This window comes from Macadamia integrifolia, unplaced genomic scaffold, assembly GCF_013358625.1.
Source record: "Macadamia integrifolia cultivar HAES 741 unplaced genomic scaffold, SCU_Mint_v3 scaffold1131, whole genome shotgun sequence".
NCBI lineage: Eukaryota > Viridiplantae > Streptophyta > Magnoliopsida > Proteales > Proteaceae > Macadamia > Macadamia integrifolia.
In genome coordinates, this window is record NW_024868096.1 from 173693 (window position 1) to 193513 (window position 19821).

Here is a 19821-nt window from a genome sequence, read left to right on the forward strand (position 1 = left end):
CTGGTTGAGGGCTTTGATATTTGCTGGTATGAAACCATGAATTCATGTCACATATCTTTTGTGGTTTATGTTATATAGGACCTTCAGCCTCCTTTTAAATCTCATTTCTCTTTGCATCAGGATGGATGAACAAACAAACTAGGACAGAATCTGAAGTGAATGCATACGTAGAAACTAAATATGATATAGGACAAGATACATCGGATGATGGGTTTCCTCCCAAACAATTGGGTTTTGGGGTGGGGGGGGGGGGGGTGGGATGGTTGGGGGCCGGGATATGTGCAAGACCCTGGGTTTATCCCTAGGATTGAATTAGGATTTTGATTAGGGTTTAAGATGATACTTTGTATGAGGTTTAATTTGAGAAGGCTTTATTAGAAGTTCAGTTTAGGGTTTTAATGGAAATTGTTTGGTAGGATGTGGAGGGTTAGGTGAGTGATGGGTTTAGGGTATAGTCTCCTTGTCAAAACTAGGATTAGAGGCGCAATGGTTGTATTAGGTTGGTTGCAATAGGAAAGGTTTATAGGGATTTCTCATGTGGTTATTGCAAGTTTTATAGGATCTTTAGATTGGTTGACGTAAAAGATTGGTACTTGGACGGTGGACCAGCTATCATGTACAACCAAAAAGAATGATGGGAGGATCTAGAATAAAAAGCTAGATATCAATAGATTAAGGAAACAAATATAGCTGATTCAAGATGTAAAAACGAATGAATGACGAGGAGGAACGTTGCTTAAGTGGTTAGGTTTATCCTAGTGCTTCACACTGCAAAGCATGCTCCCACATAATATTCTTCCAGATTTAATTTAAGAAAATACTTACGGACTCTAATTCCAAGTTCCAACACAATTGATAAGAGTTGACCTATAATTGCTTGAGTGCCTTAAAAACTTTGGCAACCAGGCACAAAACATTGATAAGTCCACAATTCCAATTCCAAATGTGGCTCTCTTCACTTGGGCAGACATATAAGGAGAAGAAAACCAGTAGTAATGTGTCCCCAAGCGTAGTCATGAATAATATGATATGGGAAAATTGGGGCTCAGCAACAGAAACTTCCATTCCTGCATTGTTCCTCATCGCTGGGTAGAACTACAAGATGTCAAGATGTCCATTGAGATGTTTTGGTCATGTTCTGCACAGACAAATTATTGCACTGGTGGCGATCTTGGAGTGATATGATGCAAGCTGTAGGTGTGAAAGGGAGAACAGGAAGGCTCAAAATGATTCTGAAAGTAACGGTGAAGGACATGACTGTTTATTACCTGACAGAAGATACGGCCTAGGTGAAGTGTAATAGTGGAACAAGATTTGGTGTAGCCAGGTGTAGCCAACATGTAGTTCAGGGTGAAACTTAATTGAGTCGACAGCTTGGCATCGTCGGATGTTGGTTGGGAGTTATGAAATTCCTTGAACCAGATGTGGATTTGTGTTGAGGATTTGGATTCTTCAAATATTCTCCATGGGAATTATACTTCTCATTTTAGCCTGTCACTTTTTTTTTGGGGGGGGGGACAGTGAGGGTTGGGGATGGGGGAGGTTAATTATTAGAATTGAACTGGGAGTTGCACCGATCAACGATAAGCTTTGAGAAAGTCATGGAGATGGTATGGTCATGTTCAATGGAGGTCTTGGGATGTCTCAGTAAGGAGGAGTGATATGATTCTAATTGAATGAGCTGAAAGAGCTAGGTGCATGCCTAAAATGACCATCGGAGAAGTTGGGAGGAATGACATGCATAGTTTGGGTCTTATATCAAATTTGACGGCGGATAGAGCCTGTTGGAGAGCAAGGATTCATGTAATCGATCCCATTTAGCTGAGATTCTCCTGTTTCCCTGGGTTGTCCTACTTTCGTCTTTCAATTTTTTTTTTTATCACCTCATTTCTCATCCCTCTTTTTTCATCCCTTCACCCTCCTTTTTTGTTTAGGCCCAATTTTTACCTACTTTATTTGGTCTGGATCCATGTAGCCAACCCCCTTAAGTTGGGATAAGGGCATAAGGCTGAGTTTGTTGTTGCACAGTGTACATCTCACACTGAACCTCACGTGGTTTGGAAGTTAGAGACTGAAACACTAAGAAGCTGCTAATACAACTATGTTTGTTTAATCCATGGATTAACTTAATTCCATTTGTCATTAGACATTTTAAAGGCCTTTACGTGATTTCTGATTTTTCCCCTTTTACCTGTGAACTCCAATGCAATGTGAGTTCATGTTGGTTTAGCTCTGATGATCACAGGCCCTATACATAGTGTCAGACATAGCAACCCCACAGGTTAACTCTATCATTGGGGCACTCACTTAAGCCTCGTTTTGTTTGACTAATATAAAGGGGTAGGAAACTTGTGAGGGTGGGTCCCACATGTTTTAGGTTGGATTGGCAATGAAAGGGAAGGGAAGGGAAGGGAAGGGAAGGGAAGGGAAGGAATAATTGATTGTGTAATTTTGAATGAGGTGTAATTTTGTGGGAGAGCTTGAAAATGGAGGTGGGGTGGGATTAATGCACAGGAGTAGATTGCAAGAAACTACCCCAGCAATTTATAACCCCAAACAATATAAATAGGACCAGGAAACAAAGAAATAAGACCATTAAATAAACCCCCAATGATACAATACCCATATAGGAGCAAAACCAGCCCAAAACACAACTCGATAGGAGAGAGAAAGACCTGCTATAGAGCTGGAGAGAGGTGCGGCCAGGTCTGTAGGAGTCCGATTGAGTGTACTCTTGGGCGTAGATAGTCCCTAGGGAGGGTACAAAAACCCCCAAAGTTGAGAGGATTTTGACGGCTGGTTGTGAAGTTACAAGCTTTCTTGATTTTCTGACCTAGGAGAAATAATCGCAGGCTTTAGGAGAGAATCAAATCTAGTTTGTAATTTGGACAGATCTGAACTTCTGAATACTCACAACAGTCGTATACTTCAACATCAGTAACTTTAGGATAAAATAGAAAGCTTTAAATAAGAAGAATCAAAGGGAAAAGTGGGGGAGGAGCGGCTGTCACTGCCTGGGCTTCTCACCCACAGCTATCCCGGCTGTTCTAAGCAATTGACTGCAATTATTCTTTATTCAAATATAAAATTACGAGTACATAGGCTACTCTATTTATAGAGGGCAGAATAGAAATCAAACTACTACTAGGAGTTAGTTTCCCAGTAGGACTAGACACTCCTACTTCAACTAGGAGCTAGTTTTCCAATAGGACTAGACACTCCTACTACAACTTGATGCAGATTAATTACCAAAATAGGCTTGTTTTATTAGGAATAAGCCTAGGGTTGGGTTCTATACATGTTAGGCTTTGATCCCATGTGTTTTGAGTGTAATAGACCACTTTTATGGGTCTAAAATGAGGGATTTAAGATTGAATACGGGATTACTAGTTAGTTTCCATTTTCATTAGTTTCCTTTTTAGTTGGGCTTGATTTGAGTTATATTTGTTTCTTTAGGAGTCAAGTTATTAATTGAGTCAAGTCATTAATAGTTAGTTTCCTTTTTCAACTAGTTTCTAATTTCATTAGTTTCTTTTTCAACTAGTTTCTAATTTCAGTTTTTAGTAACTATTGTATTAGGAGAATATTTGGTTTCCTTTTTGAGGAACCTTCTATTTTGTAATTCCCTCCCCCATTAACATTATAAATAAAGAAGAGGATGCTCCTAAAAGCCTAGAATGATTTTGATAAAAAAATAATGGCTGTTGCTATTGTCTTCTTCATGAAGAGTTGTCATGTGTTTGATCAAGGCTGAAGGAATTGGTGTTTGATCCAATTGACTCTTTGCGGTTTGAAGCCCAAGAGGTTTCTTTCAAGTGTTTTATTCTTCTTCTTATTGTTACTATTCTTCTTCAGCCATCTCAGGTAAGTGATCTGATCTCTCTGTAATTCTGGTTTTAGGAAACCCAGATTTCTCCTATCGGCCTTTATTGATCTGAGCACTCAGCCATCTGATGGTGCTCCAATTTTGATCTCGTGTTAGGCCAAGAAGAGGGTGGATCGATCCTGTTTTGAAGCCAATCAGACCAGGTTTTCTTGAGTTATGAATATTTCTCCTATTCTGGCTGATTCTTATTTCTGCCCAGAATAATGATCTGAGTTGTTCTGAATATTGTTATTTGGTTGCTGTTTTATTCTTCACTGAATTGGTCTCATTAGCTGGGAATTTAATCCCTTGAATCCTAGTTATTATTCAGTTGCAGAAAATTATTTCTTCTTAAAATTCTGGTCTTTGGAAGTTCTGTCCTCTTCTGTCTCTGTGGATATAATTCTGATTTATGGTCTGTTAGAACCCTATTCCTATATCTGAGTTAGGCTTTCATCTGGTTTATAGTCTGAACTCATAAATTCCAGTTTCTGGGTTCGAAATTCTGATTTACAAAAATCTGTTTCTTCCTTAATTCTGATCTATTATATTGCTGCCTTACTTTGGCTATTCTTGGTTGTTCTTTAGTTTAAAAGTTCCTGCAGTATTGGGTCTGGTTTGGTTGTCCAAATTCATTCCTACATTACAACTAGGAATTCAAAATTGGACTAGGAATAATAAACCAATGTGGAAAACAAATAGAGTCCTAAGACAATTTGGACTCGACATACCACTTACTCAACTCGATGGGCCCAATGGCCCACTAATTAACAACTACTAATTATTCCCCTAGCCGATGGGCCCAATTAGCCCTTATTTGTACTTAGCCACTCAGGTGGACCAAGTAGGGGTTCGGCTGGCTTCTTGGTTGGACCCTAGCCACTCACGTGGACTAAGGCTGGACTCTTCTTCCTCTCATATTTCCTTCCATAATGTGGATCTACATCAGCTCCCCCTTTCTTAGAATCATTTAACTCCGATGAATGGGTAAGGGACATGTAGTGCTCATAGAGGTCCGTGTCAAGGCGTTGAAAGTCATCGGCATGGATCCAAGTACAATCCTCTCGTGGTTGACCTTTCCATTTGATGAGGAAGGAGTAGTACCCTTTGCCCCCACGAACTGTGAACTTGTTGTCGAGAACATCTTCGATGACATCATCTTTAGGGTTTGCAAATTGAGGAAGTTTGAGGGTGTGCTCAGTGTCACCGTCATCAGAATGGTGTCCCAAATATATCGTCAGATCAACTACATTGAAGACATTATTGATCTTCAGAGTAGGAGGTAGCTCTAGCATGTAAGCATTAGTGGCAATGCGCTTTAAGACCTTATAGGGACCCATGTTTCGTGGATGGAGCTTATGCACTGTACCAGGAGTAAACCTCTCAGGTGGAATTCGAACCATTACCAAATCACTAGGCTGAAATTCCACGTAGCGACGACGTCGATTGGCAGTTGCTTGGTATCCGTCATTGCTATAACAGCGATGCGATGACGAACATCAACATGTACCTCCGTGATGTGTCTAAGGAACTCATCGGCTTCCACACTAATACGGGCCTGAGGTGGCAAAGGTACCAAGTCAACCGGTCATTGAGGTTGAAGTCCAAGGACAATCTCAAATGGTGTACGACCTGTGGTGTGGTTGACGGAACTATTAGAGGCGAATTCAGCAATGTCCAGTATAGATGGCCAAGTCTTTTCATAGTCTCGGACTAAACATCGGAGTAAGTTGCCAAGACTTCTGTTCACCACTTCGGTCTGTCCGCCTGTCTGAGGATGGAATGCAGTGGAGAACTTGAGTTTAGTATTTGTTTTCAGCTATAGTCTTCTAGAAGTAGCTCATGAACTTGACATCCCTGTCTGAAACAATTGTCTGTGGTAGACCATGTATGCCACTATCTCTTTGAAAAAGAGTTTGGCCAAGTGACTTGCATCAAGAGTCTTCTTGCACGGGATAAAGTGTGCCATCTTGGAGAAACGATCTACTACCATAAATATGGAATCATACCTTTCCCTTGTAGTTGGTAAGCCTAAGACAAAGTTCATACTTATGTCTTGCCAAGGTGCGTGTTGAACGGGCAGCGGTGTACAATCCTGTATTCTTCTTTTCTCCTTTGGTAAGTTGACAAGTGCGGCATCTCTGTATCACATGTTGCACATCCTTTAAGAGTTGAGGCCAAAAGTGTAAGTCTTTCATCATGGAGTATGTTTTGTCCTTGTCAAAGTGTCCACTCATTCCTCCTCCATGTAGCTCTCGAATCAAGTGATGTCTCAAAGAGGTGTTTGGGATGCAGAAGCGAGTGCCTTTGAAAAGATACCCATCATGTATAGTAAATTTGTCATCCCATCCTCTTTGTAGGTTGTTGAATACTTCTGAAAAATCAGCATCACTAATGTACTCCTCTTTGATGTGTTTCACTCCTGCACTTTGTACTGTGAAGGTGTTCATCATCACCTTTCGAATAAGTGCATCAGCCACTTGATTCTCCTTCCCAGTTTTGTACTTGAGAGCAAATACGTATCCTTACAAGTATGAGATCCATTTAGCGTGCCGGTCTTTTGTGAGTGCAAGTATTTGAGTGCTTCATGATCCGAATAGAGCACAAACTCTTTGCCAATTAAGTAATGCCTCCAATGCTTGAGGATTTGAACAATGACATAGAGTTCTAAATCATAGGTATAATACATTCTTTTTGCATCATTCAACTTTTCACTGTAGAAGGCAATCGGATGGTCCTCTTGCATAAGCACTCCTCCTATCCCAACATGGGATGCATCAGTAGCCACTTCAAACATAAAATCAAAATTGGGTAGTCTAAGCACTGGTGCTTCTGTCATCTTTTGTTTGATCAAGTTGAAAGCTTTAGTGGCTGCCAAAGTCCATTGAAATGGGACTTTTCCCCCTTTTGTGCATTCTGTAATTGGGGCTACAACGGCGCTGAAATTTCGGATGAATCATCGGTAAAATGAAGCAAGACCGTGAAAATTACGAACCTCGGTCAAGGTCTTTGGAATAGGCCAATCAACGACACTTTTTACTTTCTCCGAATCAGCTTCTATGCCTTGTGAAGAGATAATAAAACCAAGGAAGATGACCTTGGACAGCATAAAGGAACATTTCTTCAAGTTGATGTATAACTTTTCTGCACGTAGTACTCTCATGACATGTCTCAAATGCTCAAAGTGTTCATTTTGTGCTTTGCTGTATATTAATATGTCATCAAAGTACGCTACAAGAAATTTGCCGATGAAGGGTTGTAGTACATGTGTCATCACCCTCATGAAAGTGCTAGGTGCATTGGTGAGGCCAAAAGGCATAACCTTCCACTCATACATGCCTTATTTTGTTTTGAAGGCTATTTTCCATTCATCCCCTGGACGGATTCGAATTTGATGGTAGCGACTCTGTAGATCAATCTTTGAAAAGATGGAGGCTCCTGTCAACATTTCAAGCATATCATCCAAACGAGGAATAGGAAATCTGTACTTTACCGTGATTTTGTTAATGGCCCAGCTGTCAATGCACATACGCCATGATTCGTCTTTCTTTGGTGTCAATAGGGCTGGTACTGCACATGGACTCATGCTCTCAATCAAGAACCATTACTTTAATAAATCATCCACTTGTTTCTTGAGCTCGGCATGCTTTGTAGGACTGAGCCGGTAAGTGGGCAGATTAGGGAGTACTTACCCAGGCACAAGGTCAATGGCATGTTGAATATCCCTCATCGGTGGTAGTTTATCAGGCAATTCCTCTGGCACCAAATCTGAAAAATCAGCAAGTAATTGTTTGATTTGTGGGGGATGTTTGACCTCTATCACTGGTTCAACGGCCTTAGTAACAAGAACTATGATTAGGCCGGTTTCTTCACCGGGCAGCACGCATAGCTTGTTGTCCACAGTGTTCTTCTTGCTGAAATTTTCTTTGTATGGTTGCTTCTTTTGCTCAGTGGTTGTTTTGGAAAAGGTCTTAGCAACATTCTTTAAGACATGTTGTCTCCTTAGTTGGGCAGCCCTTAACTTGTCTTTTACTTGAAGTATGTTGAGTGGATTTAGAATGAATGGTTTGCCTTTGTGATCGAAGATGCATTGGTTCTTAGTGCCTCCCACTAGCATATTGTTGTCATATAATCAAGGCCTTCCAAGTAGTACATCAGTGAGGACCACGGGGATGACATCACACCATACACTTTCTTCATAATCTGAGACCTTCAATGGGACTGAACACTGTTGAGTTACAGCCATGGTGTTGCTGTTTAGAAGAGATACCTTGTATGGCTGTGGATGGGATTCAGTCTTAAGTTTTCCGTCAATGACAAAGGATTGAGATACCACATTCACACAACTTCCACTGTCCACAATCACTTGAGCTTTGTGAGGTCCACTAGACATTAAGGTGTAGAAGATATTGTGCCTCCTCCAGTCTTCACCCTTAGTTTCAGACACTAGGATTCTTGCAACCACATTGACATAAGCATGAGGATCATCATTCTCTGGTGTAAGCTCATCTTCCAGTTCATCCTTCTCTCCTTCAACCGCAACATTAACAGTCCAATCGTCATCCTGAGGTTCGTGGATTTGTAAATCCGGATTAGATTCGATGGCACTGATGATAGAGTTGGATCATCCCCGCTTAGGGGCAGAATTTTGCCATGTGTCCAGTCTTTCCACAATTGTAGCATGTCACAAATCCACTCTCCCTTCCCATTGGATCCTTCCCCTTATCCTGTGTATCTTGTGGAGCTCGGGTAGGAAATCCAGTGAGTTTGGTTGGTACATAAGGCTTTTTGTTGTCAGTTGGCTGGATGTACCTTCTGGAGGTTGTTTTGATCAGATCCTCTGCTTCTAGTGATTTGTCAAAATTAGTGCTTAAGGAGGGTATCTCGATCACACCAAGCTTCTCACGAATATCATACCTTGACCCCAGTTTGAAACGGGATATGAGTAGTTCTTCATTTTCTTTATGGGCACCTGTTTGTGAAAGTAGTTCATTAAAATGATCAGTATAATCTCCTACAGTCATAGTACCTTACTAGAGAGTATTCAGCATGTCGTAGAGTCGACGTTGGTAGGTGGGTGGTAAGAATCTATCATTAAGGACAAATTTCAAGTTTTCCCAATTGTGAGGCATCTGACAACTTTGGATCAGCCTATTCTCTTCATTCCTCCACCAGTCTTTAGCTCCACCTGTTAACTTAGTGACAACTAATTGGACTTTCCTTTCTTCAGGCATACGGTACCACCGGAAGTAGTCATCAAAGGAAGTTACCCAGTCCTGGTAGTAGAGGGGATCGTGCCTCCCAATGTACTCTTTCAATTCTAACTTGACCTTGTACGTATCGTCAAGCTGATAAAGCTGATTGTCATACTCATCATTCTGAGCTGGGACATTCCTTCTGGGTTGCATAGTGATTCTTCTGGGAACATTACCAATGCAATTAACAGCAGGTTGAACATTANCTAATATTACTATATACAGAATTAGACAATCATCCTACTTACCCAAACTTTTGCTTAATAGATAATGCTAATTACATGGGGGATTTAAAAACTTTAGCTAAGGAGGTACTACTGAAGAAGCAATATCAGTCTACTATAATATGTAATAGTCCTAATATCCTGATGGACACACTTACATTAGTAATTAAGTAATATTTCTCTTTTCTTCTGATAAAAAAAAAAAAAAAAAGCTTAGCACTTAAGGTATTTGTCCAATAAAAAAATAAATAAATAAATAGAGTAATTTACAGCGCCACCCCTTGGAGAATGCCAGTATTATAGGAACACCCCCTCTCTTTCACCAAATTAGACTTAGACCCCCTACCGTCAGTCACTGTTAAGTGAAGAATTAAAATTACCGTTATACCCTTGTCATCAAAAGACATGTAATGCATGAGTAGATTACAAGTAACTAACTCCGCAGTTTGTAACCCCAAACAATACAAATAGGAGTAGGAAACAAAGAAATAAGACCATCAAATAAACCCCCAAGGATACAATACCCATATAAGAGCAAAACCAGCCTAAAACCCAACCCGATAGGAGAGAGAAAGACCTTCTATAGAGCTAGAGAGAGAAAGGTGCGGCCAATCTGTGGGAGTCCGATTGAGCTGCACTTTTGGGTGTAAATAGTCCCTAGGGAGGGTACAAAATCCCCCAAATATGAAGGGCTTCTGACGGTTGGTTGTGGAATTATGCGCTTTCTTGATTTTCAGACCTAGGAGAGAGAATGTGAAAAATTCTGCATGAACAGCAACTTGTCTTCTTCATATTACCGTCAAGAGGATCGATTGATCTTCTTAGAGTATAGAACCAATCCTCCAAAGGATCTGTAGATCAGATCTCATACTTGAGCAGCAATGAGGGTCGATTGGCTTCAAAAACAAGAACTCTTTGGCTGGTTGATTCTGATTTTGTATGCTTTAACAGGTCTGAACTTCTAATAATAATAAACAGAAAATAAAAATAGAAAAAGAAAAATCGATGGAGGGTTGAGAAGGGTGAAAGAAAATAAAGGAATGTGTATCTCACCCCTCAGGTTTTGGGTATCACACCAAGGTTTAAGCATCTCACCTCTCAATAATAGTTTTTTTAGCTAAAGAATAATCACTCAATAATTTATTCATTCAAATCTCCAATTATAAGTACATAGGCTCCTCTATTTATAGAGGGTAGAATAGCAATCAAACTACTACTAAGAGTTAATTTCCCAATAGGACTAGACTCTTCTACTACAACTAGGAGTTAGTTTCCCAATAGGACTAGACATTCCTACAACTAGGAATTCAAAATAGAACTAGGACTTGACTTTATGACTCCAACATGGAGTAGGACTAGCTAACTAATAGTCCATAGAAGACTTTACAACCGACCAATGGCCTAATGGGCTTTTATTAAATTAAATAGCAACTAACTAAACTAATGAATTAAATCCCATTTTTCTACCTTCTACCCATATTTTAGGCCCATTAAAGTAGCCCATTTCAAAGAAAACCCATGAGATCAAAGGCCCAACACATATATAACACAACTCAAGGCTTATTTGCAATAAAATAAGCTCAAGTGACTTATCTACATCATTTTTTAACCCAATTCCTCCACTCCTACCTATGCTCACCTTCACCGAGACATCAAACGCAGAGATGATCATTCAGAGCACCGAAGATCACGGCAGCGGCAGCATTATCGAAAGATGGCAAAGATCATCTTCGTCTTCTTCCTCACGGTTTAAACCTGAAAGTTTGGGAATCTCTCCACTGTCTTCGTTGCGAGCGAATCTGCCACCCCAACACATGCTTTAAGAAGAATTCTCTACTTCCGGTGCTTCGGACATACCAAATCAGTCCAACAGACATGCTTTAGGAAGGAAAACCATTGCAGGTTTCTTAAAGAGGTCAAATCTCACAGCAGGGATAAATTCAATGGACTGAATATCACCGTCGTAAGCGCCATGACCGCCAGAGACTTTCCTTCTTTCTTTCTCTTCAAAAAACCAAAATAAGAACGGGAAAGAAAATCTGGAAAAACTAGAACCTAACGAGAGCAGAAAAAAATGAATCAAGATATAGAAAAAAAAAACCCTAGCAAGAGCAGAAACGAGTAGAGGTGTGGTTGGCGCCGATTAGGGTTCTTCGGGGGTGAGAAACGAAACAAAAACAGGAAAAGAAGGATGTGATATTTTCTTCAACTGATTTCTCTATTCTTCCTGTCTTTTTTTCTATTCTTCCATCTGATTTCTCTCTTTTTTTTTCTGATTTGTCTCTGTTATATGGTTTTCTGGTTTTTCTCTGTTCTTCCACCTTGTTTGGCTGAAAGTAAAGATGTTTTTTAACAAATGGAGCGAGAGAGAGCAATGAACCATTAGAAGTGAGAGTGAGTTAGAGTTAAAACCTCTTTCATGGTGATCGGAACACTTGTAGCGGCCATGGCACCCAGATCAAGCTTTGAAACCAAACAGAGGATTTGGAAGGAGGATTAAAACCCCCACTGAGGGTTCAAAATCAGGGTTTCAATACAAGAAACGAAATGCAGTAGAATCGAAAAATAGATGATTTGGTCAGGGATGACGATGGTGGGAGCACTTGGAGGGTCACGTTTACGAAGGTGGAGAGTGAGATCTCCAGTGGAGGAGGAGGAGTGGTCCGGTGAGTTAGGGGAGATTCAGAAAAAGGAAAAAAAAATGAAAGAGAAAGGATAGAGATACTAAAACAAGGGTATTTTGGTATTTAAAAAAATATATACTAGCTGACATCAGCATATATGGTGGTATATTCTTTAACAAAGACTGACGGTAGGGGGTCTGAGTCTAATTTGGTGAAATAAAGGGGGTGTTGCTATAATATTGGCATTCTCCAAGGGGTGGCGTTGTAAGCTACCCAAATAAATAAGTAAAACATAATTGGACTCATAATAAAAATCCTAATATACACTTTAAGACTCCAACAGGTAGTTGGACTCAAACAAAACAAGCAAATCATATCAAGACTATGATTCTAACTCAAGTAATGAAGTAAACCTTGTTTTCTTATTTTCATTAATATTTTGGGCCCATTAAAGTGGCCTAATAGCAAAGAAAACCCATGGGATCAAAGGCCCAACACCTACATAACCCTACCTAAGGCTTATTTCCAATAAAATAAACCCTTTAAGTGACTTATCTGCATCAATTCTCCTCCACTTAAAAAAAAAAAAAAACTCGAGTAGAACGACCACCTTGGTATGATGAAGGTTAAGCTGCAATCTATTAATAAAACTCAGGCAATTCTTTGAAGACATAAATGTAGCATAGAGGATAGGGAGTTCCTTCTTCAAAGTACTTTGAAGGAATTTCTCATGCTCAATTGCAACCATAGTTTTTAAGGCACTGGTAAGGCGACGCCTTAGTAGTGCCTTGGTGCTAATGCGGTCTAGAGATAGTAAGGCAGTGCTCCGCCTCATGTGAAGTGGCGCCTTATGGGTTTTTTTTTTTTTTTTTTTTTTAAACGCGTTTTAAAATTGCTTGATGAAGATTCCAAATATAGATTTTTTATTGGTAGGTGTATGGTTTTGTTAACACTTGAGATGTATGGTATCAGTTTTACTCCACCAAAACAAACAAAACAAAAACCCGATTCACAAACAGGGTTTGGATTTTGTCAAGGGTTTTAAGAAAGGGCTTTGAGAAAGAATCAAGGAACAGGTAAGAACCATTGATCCAGGCAACCATTTTGCTCCGGCAGCGGTGAGCTTCATTCTTCTTTGACAGGAGTAGAAATATAGTGGATGACCTTAGGGCTTAGGCACTCATTTTGGCATCATAAAGGTAAGTATAGTAAATATTTGTATTTTTTATGTCTTCTTTTCTTTATATTTATAATTTTGTTTCATAATTATTCATTTATATTATATGTTAATATGTTATGATGATTGATGATTGATGAAGATGAACTTAGTTTATTCACTTTATTGATTTGTTTTTTTGATGAATATCTTACATTGGTATGAATATGAACCTTTAATATTTATTTAACATATGAGTAATAGGATTCAACTAGGATTTGAGCCAAATAGATTGGTTTTATAAAAAAAATTACAAAGGAACGCTTTAGTCAATAAGGCGACGCTTTATGCCCACCTTATCACTAAGGCACTCCGAAAGACCCTCAAACGCCTCCGTCACCTTACCGCCTTAAAAACTATGATTGCATCATCTTCAGAATTGTCCATAGGGTCGTCAATGAATGTGCCTTCAACCTCTTCAAACTCTTCAAACTCAAATGAAACATGGAACTCTTGTGATTCATCTATCTAGTGGTTTTTTATCGGTTCCGTTAATGGTTCAACCACATCTTCAATCTCAAGCTCCTTAGAATCTTCCTCTTGGTTGTTCAAAACCATAACAGTTGTTGTGGACTTGTAGCGCCATGTTCCTTGGTCCCGACCTCATTGTCCATCATTGCAATCGTGTCGCTTTCGAGTTCTTCCAAATGAGTATCAGTGATAGGAACACCAAGGACAAACTCTTCCTCACTAACATGAATTACTGGAACTTCTTCAACATGAACCTCTAGATGATGAAAGAATAAGAAAGAAAGAAAGAAATAAGGGAAGTATGGGGGTAGGGGAATGGCTCTCTCAGCTACAGCTCTCACAGCTAATGAACACAAGCTATCTCAAGAAAATCCTTGCAAACAGCAAGAGAAATTTTCTTTCAATAATAATTGTCTTTAAGTTACAACAATCTTTTATAGAGGTTTATGACTCTAATACATAGAAATAAGACTCAAATAAGGAAACCTACTTAGCTTAGGACTTAAGCTATTTGCGACTCTACAGGCAAGTTTGCTTTTTGCACCTCCATCAATCACATATGGACGTAACTGAATCTTCATAGATGAACCCCCAACTCAAGATCCTTTGAGATTTGGAAATCCATCTATTTTGATGTTAGTGTTAAGCTCTCCATGCTTCCCCATCATTGTGTAAGGGACTCTCCAAGGAACAGGCTTATTGTTGTCTCCTAGGGTTTGCCCACTTCTATTTTCCTCCCTTCCCCCTAGGTGTTTTAGTTGTGTAACTTGCTTGCTCCTCCCCCCCCCCTTCTTTTTCCCCTTTTTCTCTTCCTCCCCCTCTCCCGTTTGGGTCTCTTGTATTTTCTTATTCGGTTTTAATTAATTATTTATTCAGCCAAAAAATAAATAAAAAATTGTCCACCAAATAATAATAATAATAATAATAATAAATGGACTCATAATAGGACTCCTAAAAGACACTTAAGACTCCAACATGGAGTTGGACTCAATAAAACAAACAAATCATATCAAGACTAGGACTCTAACTGAACTAATTTCGTTTTCATCCTTTCTCCCCATATTTTAGGCCCATTAAAACGGCATATTACAAAGAAAACTCATGAGATCAAAGGCCCAACACCAAAATAACTCAATCCAAGGCTTATTTCTAATAAAATAAACCCTTTAAGTGACTTATTTGCATCATAAAATGACAACCAGAATTGATGCAATCTGGTCTGGTTCGATGGGCTAAACCAGGACCATATTTGGGACAGAACTGAACCAAGTATTGGTCAGCTCATGCCCTCCTTTTACTAGCCCTATCGACACCAATAGCCAATGTGGGACCAAAGATTTCCGATTACTTTTGTTTTAAAAGAAGCAAAATCAAGGAGGACTAAACCTTGTGGGAAACAAAACTAGCAAAAACCAAAAGAGGTATTCTAAAACTTTTTTCCCCTTTGTAAAATCATTTAAGGGAAAAGATCCCCACGATGCTAGCATAAAACCTAAACTGCACACCTCCACCTAGATTACTGTGGCACCCCTTAGGAAATGTCCTAAATACCCCCTATTTGATGAGTTTCCCATAATACCCCCCTCCAACGCCTGAAACTGCATATGAATGTCGGAAACCTACTCCCAATCATTTAATACAAAAAAAATAAACCCAAAGAAAAATATAATAAATCCAAGCTCCTAACTTCTATTGTAGCTTGGTTTTTGCTCTTAAGTGCTCCAGCCTCTTCTTTCTCGTTCATATGAAAAAGACCAGCTAAAAGAGGTGGTGACGGCACAGTGGTGCTATGCTTGGCTCAATGGCCCACTCTTATTTGCCTGCAACATGGCAGCCTGCTGGGCACTTGACTTTAGTGCAAAGGTCACCCAGACATACCCTATTTACATATAAAATTTTAGCCTAATATGCTGAGAAAAATTAGGTAAAAATGCTGTAGAATTCAAAAGCTAGGAAGTAAAAATGGGTCATTTCTTCAGAACACATACCAGGCATGCGCAGCAGATGGTGGATCAATCAACCTGTATCTTCATTGACTGCGGCATTTTTATAGTAGTTTGGGTCATTTCCAATGGTATCTTTAGCATTCTATCTTTGCTCTTCTGCCTTTTGCTGAAAATGGCAAACCTTTGTGGAGGTCTACTCTTCTGGTGGATATTTAGAGCATATTGGAGAGAAGTGGCAGTAGTTTAGAGGAAAGATCCAAGTCGCACCACAGGATGTTGTTAAGGTTATGATAATTAGGACCTTATCATAGATTCATAGTATGTGGTCTGTCCTTTGTATTATTTTTCTGTATGATGATGTTGTACTATTGGCAGCCTGATAGTTTGTCTTTCTTTATCTTTTAATAAAAGTTATATCCCATTATTTAAAAAATCCCACCCACCTACCTATAAACACATACACATTTATGCACAGACTCAAAGAGCTAAAAGGAGAGAGTCCCCTGGGCATCAATGGCTACCTAGTTATAGGATGTACTCTATCGCAGTCAATAATCATGTTGGGAGGGAGGGGGGAGAGAGTGATGCAGTTGGGCGATGGAAGGGATCTCTTTAATTTGGGATTTTCTTATTTACTTTTCTTTTTAGGTTTAGAAATTAGTTTGAGGTATTTTAATTTAGATTGGATTTTATTTTCGTTGCTATGTAGGTTAGTTTCCATTTTCAAGTAGTTTCATTAATTATTTGAATTTTTCTTTATATTAGACATGTAATGGATGGAGGACCGCAGTTTTCGATTTGAATGAATTTGAAGAATTGAAATTTGGTATGAAAACCATAGCTACTGTGTGCTGTTTTCCCTCTTCCTGACTTTCTGAGATCTTCTCTTTCCCCTTTTAATCTTCTTCTTCCTCCCAACCCTTTCTTATTTCCTGCTGTTGAATTTTCTGGTACTCTGTTTTCTGGGCGACAGTTGCAGCCCTAGTTTAGAGGATCGATCTCCCTAGATACCCCCTCAGATGAGCCTGAAACTTGGGGCGTGAGAACCTCTCTCCTAGGCGACCTGAACCCTAGAGTTTCAGCCTCAAAGGTCTTTCCATTGGTGGGGAACAAGACCTGCAACCAAGCTGAACCCAAACCTGCTGCCTGATCTGAGTTGCAGGTGCAACCGCTCCCCTTTGTGTGCTGTTTAGTGACACCTACCTGTTGGATTCAAGAGAGCACTGGGTGCTCAGCCTACGCCTGAAGTTTCATGGCCATCCGACAAGATTTGAAGGAGTTCTCTGCATCGAAGCCTTGCTGGTCTACCGCCTTAGCCTGGTGTTCCATCGAGAAGAAGAAGAAAGGTTCTCCTATGGGTTTTAAATAAACAATTGCAGTTATTGCAGTTAAGCCCTTGTTTCTAGTTATATTCTGTTATTCCCCCTTCTCTTTGGTAATTCTTAAACACCCCTCTTCTCCTAATTTTTATTTCTGTTTAACCCCACTACTATCTTTATTTCCAGAATTGATCCTTCTCTTTGTGTTTAATTCCTGTTAAGACCCTAGTCATTTATTTCACTCTAAAAGACTCCTAAATTGTACCAGAAATTACAAATTTGCCCCTACTTGAAAACTGTTTTAATTTTTAAATTGTAGGCCCCTAAGCGATCCGATTCCCTCGGATCCGCATCAGAGAGAGAGACAGAGAATCCAAATATCTGATTTTATGACCATTTATTTTTCTTCTTTTTTCCAACTACTATGGTTTGTTGAAATCTATAATGAGTTACATCATGTAGAGTGTTGGAGAGTAGAAGAAATCAAAGGAAGAGGCGGAAAACTAAGCTGAGCATATCCAGCATTTGTTGGCAAGGTATCTTAAGTTGGTATTTATGAACTTCACGTCTGATCATAAACATATAGATCTGGGAGGAGGGGCACAACAGTTTCTGGATTACCATTGTGAGAACCTGAACCGTCATTAGTTATTCTTTCCTAGGTTTTCTAATTGACAAGTTAACAATACATCTTGGTTTTGTTTCATTGCCTTTTTTCCTACAGTAAATCAGATAGCTTAAAAAATCTTAGAAAAAAAAAATCCCAGATATATTTTCCTTTGTGCCAATTATAATCTGTATAATTCCAGTTTGTTTCATTTCCTAATTCAAAAACTGGGCAATCACCAAAGTTAGCATTTTCCCAGTTAGAAAGTTGATAGAAGACTGTTCACTAATTACTGCTTTGATCAGATACATTGACACCATACTCTACTAACTTTGGTCATCTACTCTAGCATGGGGGTCTCTGGTCCAGTTCCAGAGCCGATGGTGATCATTGTGATGACTTCAGCAGTACTTGCCATTGCAGAAGTTGCTCAATCCCAGATTCTTTAAACAGCCAGACTTACTGCCTCACAATGGTGTGATTGGCTTTGCAGCCATATGGGGTCCATTCCTAAGCTGCTTTTCTAGTTACTTCTGCTGGAATTGTTCAGTTTCTCACAATTTGTGAAGATGGGAGATAGTGTTTCCACTTGCATCTGCATTGTCTGTTCTAAATTGCTGGCTGCTGCTCAGGAGCCTTGAGTGCGCTTCCTATCATGCTCTTGCAATCACTCACCACTCAAAGAAGAAAATGGTGATTTTGAAGTTGAAACAAGAGTCTGAAATTGTTGGTCGTAGCATTGGCAATTGGAATATATCTTGCTGCCAAGTGCATCCATTACCATCATTTGACATGGATGTAAAATTAGCTTCACTACCATCTCTTATAATGGTAACACTTTTGAATTGAAAAGCCCTTTTTAGGTTTTCGTTTGATTTTGACTTGGATCACAGGTTGAAACTATGTTTTCAGTCTTTGTTTCTTGTGAAATCCAGTGTCAGTTGTAATTTTTGTATATACCAATGGATAACATCACAGGCTCACTTCTTGAAACTTAAGAATATGTAAATAGAGGGTGAAGAAGGCGTATGGTCATGTCAAAATGCTTATAATCACTTTTCTCATACACATTTTTTTTTTTTTTTGGTATGAACTTTTCTCACACATTGAATCATAATCATGTTTGACATGTATTTATATTTGCAAATTGATCATGTTCTCTAATACCCTATGGCAACAGTTTTTCCACATCGGCTCGCTTGGAGAGGTTTTCTATGTGGGTGGATCGGCCATTTGTTGCAATGTCTAATGGTGATGTAGATTCTACCAGGAAAGTAATAGCATTAGAGCTCAATAATGTAGCAGCAAAAAATGATTAAAATGTTGTCTAAATATTTGCAACCTGTGATATTCATTTATATTTGAACAAAAATTGGCAAAATATGTTTCACTCAACTTCCTTGATAATCTAATTCATTCTATGTTTCCTAGCCCCAAGTTTAGCGTAACCTAGGATGCCAAATAGACACTCATAAAATAAGTGTTTTGCTCACAATTGAAAGCACAAAAAGTCTTGATTAATTAAATTAAGCCCTACATCCAGGCTTTGAATCCATCTGTTTTTTTACTTGGTTAACCCAACGTATCATTATGATCCAAATTCCCCTTTTTTCTTTTTCTTTATCTTTTTTTCTTTTTAAGAAATTCTTAAAATTTCATAGCAAGGATAAAATGTAGATTGCTACCCCTTAATGGTGAATTCAACATCAATTATGCAATTGGGGCCATTTGTAGCCCTTGAAACATAACTTGGATTCAGTATTTAAATTTAAATTCATAATCCAAGATTCATACTCTCCTTTAGCTAACACTAGTGGCTAAAAGGAGTAGATGACACATGAATTTTGAAAACGAGTAGATGACACATGGATTTACGGTGTATAACTTCTCTTAGATCATTTAATAATCAGGCTAGGGTAATGCTCGAACTTTTTAACAGTGGTACTTTTACTTAAGACTAAATGTTTGAGTTTTTTTTTTTTTTTTTCAATTTACATTTTTAGGTTGATATTTTAAAGTAAACAAGCAACTTAGGTGTAGGATAAGAGCTCTAGCCCTAGAAAAATCTCATATAACAAACAATTTGATTCAATTTCATGAAATACAAAGTCTACTGCCCAAAAAAAAGTACAAAGGCTTAAAACATATTTGTCTTTATATTTGTTGTTGAATAAAATTTACATACCTTTTGGAGATCTAAATCTAACCTTGTGATAAAATTGTAGATTATCACAACACAATAAAACCACTGGAATTTTTAAGCATCTCACAAGCAATCAAGGTGTTCACCCTAG

The 19821-nt window shown here is 38.9% G+C and overlaps 1 long non-coding RNA gene across 1 annotated transcript; it reads left to right on the top strand.

The window, feature by feature from the left end:
• The first annotated feature begins 16299 nt into the window (after positions 1 to 16299).
• On the top strand, positions 16300 to 18908 carry LOC122062872. The gene is made up of 2 exons (XR_006135121.1): positions 16300 to 17036; positions 17877 to 18908. It is a non-coding gene; the product is annotated as an uncharacterized LOC122062872 (long non-coding RNA).
• Positions 18909 to 19821: the final 913 nt, after the last annotated feature.